The sequence below is a fragment of the Orcinus orca genome, chromosome 1, assembly GCF_937001465.1.
Source record: "Orcinus orca chromosome 1, mOrcOrc1.1, whole genome shotgun sequence".
In the NCBI taxonomy this organism is placed as follows: Eukaryota; Metazoa; Chordata; class Mammalia; order Artiodactyla; family Delphinidae; genus Orcinus; species Orcinus orca.
In genome coordinates, this window is record NC_064559.1 from 115,256,553 (window position 1) to 115,263,625 (window position 7,073).

Consider the following 7,073-nt stretch of genomic DNA (forward strand, 5'->3'; position numbering starts at 1 on the left):
TAATATTCAAAATATAAAAAGAACTCATACAGCTCAACATCAAAACAAACAAACAACCCAATTATAAAATGGCCAGAGGACCTGAATAGGCATTTTTCCAAAGAAGGCATACGGATGGCCAACAGGCACCTGAAAAGATGCTCAACATCACTAATCATCAGGGAAACACAAATCAAAACCACAATGAGATTTCACCTCACACTCATTAGAATGGCTATTATCAAAAAGACTACAGGGCTTCCCTGGTGGCGCAGTGGTTGAGAGTCCGCCTGCCGATGCAGGGGACACGGGTTCGTGCCCCGGTCTGGGAGGATCCCACATGCAGTGGAGCGGCTGGGCCCGTGAGCCATGGCCGCTGAGCCTGCACATCCGGAGCCTGTGCTCCGCAACGGGAGAAGCCACAACAGTGAGAGGCCCACGTACTGCAAAAAAAAAAAAAAAAAAAAAGACTACAAATAACAAGTGTTGGAGAGGTTGTGGAGAAAAGGTAACTCTCATATGCTGTTGGTGGGAATATAAAATGGTACAGCCACTTTGGAAAATGGTGTGGAGAGTCCTCAAAAAATGAAAAATAGAACTACCATATGATCCAGCAGTTCCACTTCTGGGTATTTATCCAAAGAATATGAAAACATTAATTTAGAAAGATATATGCACCCTTATGTTTATCATAGTATTATTTACAATAGCCAAGACATGGAAACCACCTAAGTGTTCATCAATGAATGAATGGATAAAGAAGATGGGGTGTATATATACAATGGAATACTACTCAGCCATCCAAAAGAGTGAAATCCCACCATTTGTGACAACATGAATGGACCTTAAGGGTGTTATGCTAAGTAAAATAAGTCAGAGGGAGAAAGGCAGATACCATATGATCACTCACACTTGGAATCTATAAAACAAAACATAAAAATGAAATAAACTAAAATAATAAACTAAAATTCACAGATACAGAGCACAAATTTGTGTTTATCAGAGAGGAAGAGCATTTGGGCAAAATGGGTGAAGGGAGTCAACAGTATGGTGATGGATGGTAACTAGACTTGTGGTGATGATCACTATTATGTACACAGATGTTAAACTATCATGCTATACACCTGAAAGTTATATAATAAAAATTGTTAAAATGGTAAGTTTTATGACGTGTATATAGCCACAATAATAACACTTAAAAATAAAATGATACAGAACAAAAATTAAAAAGGCAACTTACTCAATGGAAGAAAATATTGGTAAGTCATCTATCAGGGACTGATATCCAGAATATACAAAAAACTCCTAGAACTCAATTTTTAAAAACCCAATTCAAAAATGGGCAAAGGACTTGAATAGACATTTGTCCAAAGAAGTTATACAAATGATTGATAAACACATGAAAAGATGTTCAGCATCATTAATCATTAGGGGAATAAAAATAATAACCACAATGAGATACCATTTAACACATGTGAAGGTGACTATAATTTTAAAAAATTGGAATGTAACAAGTGTTGGCCAGGATGTGCAGTAATTGTAACCCACATACATTTCTGGTGATAGTGTAAAATCGTGTATCTGCTGTTAAAAACAAGTTAGATATTCCTCAAAAAGTTAAATTTAAAATTATCAGAGAATTGAAAAAAGGTGTTCAAATAAAAGGTTGTACATAAATGTATATAGCAGCATTACTCACAATAGCCAAAAAGTGAAAACAACCCAGGTGTCCATCAACAGAAGAGTGCATAAACAAAATGTGGTATATCCATTCAATAGAACATTATTCAGCCATAAAAAGAAATGAAGTACTGATACATGCTACAATGGATATGAACTTAGAAAACATTATACTATGTAAAAGAAGCCAGACACAAAAGGTAATATATTATGATTGCATTCATATGAAATATCCAAAATAGGTAAATCCATAGAGGCATGGATTAGTGATTGTCAGGAGCTCAAGTGAGGGGGAATGAAAGGTGACTGCTAATGAGCATGGGTTTCTTTTCGGATCATAAAAATGTTTTGGAACTAGATAGAGGTAATGTTGCACAACATTGTGAATGTACTAAATGACACTAATGTACACTTTAAATGGTTAATTTATGTACTAATGTACACTTTAAATAGTTAATTTATGTTACATAAATTTCACCTCAATTAAAAAATAGCCAAAAAAGTAATATTCCTAGAAATACACCTAACAAAGATGTGCAAGATCTTTAAGAAGAGAATTGTAAAATTTTATAACAACATATCAAAGACAATATGAGTAAATAAAGATATATAACAGTTTTCATGAGTAGAAATACATGACACCATAACAATGAAAATACTACACAAACTATAGATTCAGTGAAATTCTGACTTAAAACTAAGGTTTTAAAATGAAATTTGTAAAACAAATCTAAAATTCAATTCACACAAGGCATATCCTGTGACTAAAATAGAATTAAGAAATCAATAATAGAAAGATACCTGGAAAAATCTCCAAATAATTGAAAACTAAATAGTACAACTCTAAATTACCCATTGGTGAAAGAAGAAATCAAAAGGAAATTGGAAGGTATTCAAAAAAAATTTTAATTGAAGTATAGTTGATTTACAATGTTGCGTTAGTTTCAGGTGTACAGTAAAGTGACTCAGTTCTGTGTTATATATATTATTTTCCAAATATTTTCCATTATAGGTTAATACAAGATATTGAATATAGTTTCCCGTGCTATACAGTAGGTCCTTGGAGTCTATCTATTTTATATATAGAAGTGTGTATCTGTTGATCCCAAACTCCTAATTTATCCCTCACCCCACTTTCCTCCTTGGTAACCATAAGTTTGTTTTCTGTGTCTGTGAGTCTATTTCTGTTCTGTAAATAAGTTCACGTGTATCATTTTCTTCTTTTTTCTTCTTCTTTTTTTTTTTTTTTTTGCGATATGCAGGCCTTTCACTGCTGTGACCTCTCCCGTTGCGGAGCACAGGCTCCGGACGTGCAGGCTCAGAGGCCACAGCTCACGGGCCCAGCCACCCCGCGGCATGTGGGATCCTTCCGGACCGGGGCATGAACCCGCACCCCAACATCGGCAGGTGGACTCTCAACCACTGTACAACCAGGGAAGCCCTGTATCATTTTTTTCAATTCCACATATGAGTAATATCATATGGTATTCGTTTCTCTTTCTGACTGACTTCATTTAGTATGATCATCTCTAGGCCCATCCATGTTGCTGTAAATGGCATTATTTCATTCTTTTTTATGGCTGAGTAATGTTCTCTCAGATAGATAGATAGATAGATATAGATATATGTATTCTTTTTCATACTCTTTTCCATTATGGTTTATTACAAGGTATTGAGTATAGTTCACTGTACTATACAGTAGGACCTTGTTTATCTGTTTTATATCTAGTAGTTTGTATCTGCTAATCCCAAACTCTTAATTTATCCCACCCCCCTTCCCCTTTGGTAATCATAGGTTTGTTTTCTATGTCTGTGTGTCTGTCTCTGTTTTGTAAACAAGTATATTTGCATCATATTTTAGATTCCACATATAAGTGACATCATATGATATTTTTCTTTCTCTTTCTTAATTCATTTAGTATGATAATCTCTAGGTCCATCCATGTTACTGCAAATGGCATTATTTCATACTTTTTTATGGCAGAGTAGTATTCCATTGTATACATACCACATCTTCTTTATCCATTCATCTGTTGATGGACATTTAGGTGGTTTTCATGTCTTGGCTATTATAAATAATGCTGCAATGAACATTGGGGTGCATGTATCTTTTCAAATTAGAGTTTTCTCTGTTTATGTGCCCAGGAGTGGGATTGCTGGATCATATGGCAAATCTATTTTTAGTTTTTTAAGGAGCTTCCGTACTGATTTACATAGTGGTTGTATCAATTCACATTCCCATCAACAATATAAGAGGGTTCCCTTTTCTCCACACCCTCTCTGGCATTTATTGTTTGTAGACATTTTTATGATGGCCATTCTGACAGGTGTGAGGTAATATGTCATTGTAATTCTGATTAGCGTTTTTCTAATAATTAGTCATATTGAGCATCTTTTCACATGCTTGTTGGCCATCTGTCTATCTTTTAGGAGAAATGTCTATTTAGGTCTTCTGCCCATTTTTTGATTGGATTGTTTGGTATTTTGGATATTAAGTTGTATAAGCTGTTTGTACACTTTGTAAATTAATCCCTTGTTGGTAGCATCATTTGCAAATATCTTCTATAAGTTCATAAGTTTTGTTTTGCTTATGTTTTTTATTCTGTGCAAAGCTTTTAAGTTTAATTAGGTCCCACTTGTTTATTTTTGTCTTTATTTCTATTACTCAAGGAAATAGACCCAAAAAAACCATTGCTGTGATTTATGTCAAAGAGTGTTCTGCCTATATTTTCCTCTAGGAGTTTTAAGAGTATCCAGTCTTTCATTTAGGTCTTTATTTTGAGTTTATTTTTGTATGTGGTGTTAGAGAATATTCTAATTTCATTCTTTTACATGTAGCTGTCCAGTTTTCCCAGTGCCACTTATTGGAGAGACAGTCTTTTCTCATTGCATATTCTTGTCTCCTTTGTCATAGATTAATTAATCATAAGTGTGTGGGTTTATTTCTGGGCTTTCTATCCTGTTGCATTGATCTACATGTCTGTTTTGTGCCAGTACCTTACTGTGTTCATTTTTTAATTTTTTAAAACTAATTTTTATTGGAGTATAGTTGATTTACAATGTTGTGTTAGTTTCTGCTGTACAGCAAAGTGAATCAGTTGTACATATACATATATCCACTCTTTTTTCAACACTGTTTTTTTTTAACTGTAGGTTTGTAGTATATTCTGAAGTCAGGGAGCCTGATTCCTCTAGCTCTGTTCTTCTTTCTCAAGATTCTTTTAGCTATTCAGAATCTTTTGTGTTTCCATACAAATTTTAAAATGTTTTGTTCTAGTTCTGTGCAATGTGCCATTAGAACTTTGATAGGGATTGCATTGAAACTGTAGATTGTTTGGGTAGTATGGTAATTTTAAGAATATTGATTCTTCCAATCCAAGAACACGGTATACCTCTCTATCTGTTTGCATCATCTTCAATTTCTTTCATCAGTGCCTTACAATTTTCTGAGTACAGTTCTTTTGCCTCCTTAGGTAGGTTTATTCCTAGGTATTTTATTCTTTTTGATGCAATGGTAAATTGAATTGTTTCTTTAATTTCTCTTTCTGATAGTTCATTTTTAGTGTATAGAAATGCAACAGATTTCTGTACACTAATTTTGTATCCAACAAATTTACTGAATTCATTGATGAGTTCTAGTAGCTTTCTGGTAGCATCTTTAGGATTTTCTAAGTATAACATCATGTCATCTGCAAACGGTGACAGTTTTACTTCTTCTTTTCCAATTTGGATTCCTTTTATTTATTTTTCTTCTCTGTTTGCTGTGGCTAGGACTTCCAAGACTATGTTGAATAAAAGTGGTGGGAGTGGGCATCCTTGTCTTGTTCCTTATCTTAGAGGGAATTCTTTCAGCTTTTCACTGTTAAGTATGATGTTAGCTGTGGGTTTGTCATATATGGTCTTTATTATATTGAAGTATATCCCCTCTATGCTAACTTTCTGGAAAGTTTTTATCATACATGGATATGGAATTTTATCAAAAGCTTTTCCTGCATCTGTTGAGGTGATCATATGGTTTTTATTCTTTAGTTTGTTAATGTGGTGTATCATATTGTTTGATTTGTGACTATTGAAAAATCCTTGCATCCAAGGGATAAATCCCACTTGATCATAGTGTATCATCCTTTTACTGTATTTTTGAAGTTGGTTTGCTAGTTATTTTGTTGAGGATTTTTGTATTTATGTTCATCAGTGATATTGGCCAGTTATTATTTTTTTGTGGTATCTTTGTCTTGTGTTGGTGTCAGGGTGATGGTGGTCTTATAGAATGATTTCAGAAGTGTTCCTTACTCTTCAATTTTTTGGAATAGTTTCAGAAGGATAGGTGTTAACTCTTCTCTAAATGTTTGGTAGAACTCACCTGTGAAGCCATCTTGTCCTAGATTTTTGTTTGTTGGGAGTTTTTAAATTACTGATTCAATTTCAGTATTTGTAATTGGTTTGTTCATATTCTCTATTTCTTCCTGGTTCAGTCTTGGGAGACTGTACATTTCTAAGAATGTGTCCATATTTTCTAGGTTGTCCATTTTATTGGCATATTGTTGCTCATAGTAGTCTCTTATGATCCTTTGTATTTCTGTGGTGTTGGTTGTAACCTCTCCTTTTTCATTTCTAATTTTATTGATTTGTGACCTCTCCCTTTTTTTCTTGATGTGTCTGACTAGAGGTTATAAATTAAAAAAAAAACTTTTCAAAGAACCAGCTATGAGTTTCATTTATCTTTTAAATTAAAAACAAATTTTTTTAGTCTCTATTTCATTTCTTTTTTCTCTGATATTTATGATTTCTTTCCTTCTACTAAGTTTGGGTTTTGTTTGTTCTTCTTTCTCTAGTTGTTTTAGGTGTAAAGTTAGGTAGTTTATTTGAGATTTTTCTTGTTTCCTGATGTAAGTTTGTATCACTATAAACCTTCCTCTTAGAACAGCTTTTGCTATGTCCCATAGGTTGTGAATTATGTGTTTTTGTTTTCATTTGTCTCTAGGAATTTTTTTTACTTCCTCTTTGACTTGTTCAGTGACCCATTGGTTGTTTAGTAGCATATTGTTTAGCCTCCATGTGTTTGCAGTTTTTTTTCTTATATTTGAATTCTAATCTCATAGCCTTGTGGTTGGAAAAGATGCTTGATATGAGTTCAGTTGTCTTATGTTTACCAAGCCTTGCTTTGTGGCCTCACGTGTGATCTATCCTGGAGAATGTCCATTTGCACTTGAAAAGAATGTTTATTCTGCTGCTTTTGGACAGAATTCTCTATAAATATCAATTAAGTCCATCTGGTCTAATGTGTCATTTAAGGCTTGTTTTTCCTTACTGATTTTCTGTCTGGATCATCTGTCCATTGATGTAAGTGGGGTGTTAAAGTCCCCCACTATTATTGTGTTAATGTCAATCTCTTCTTTTGTGCCTGTTAGCATTTG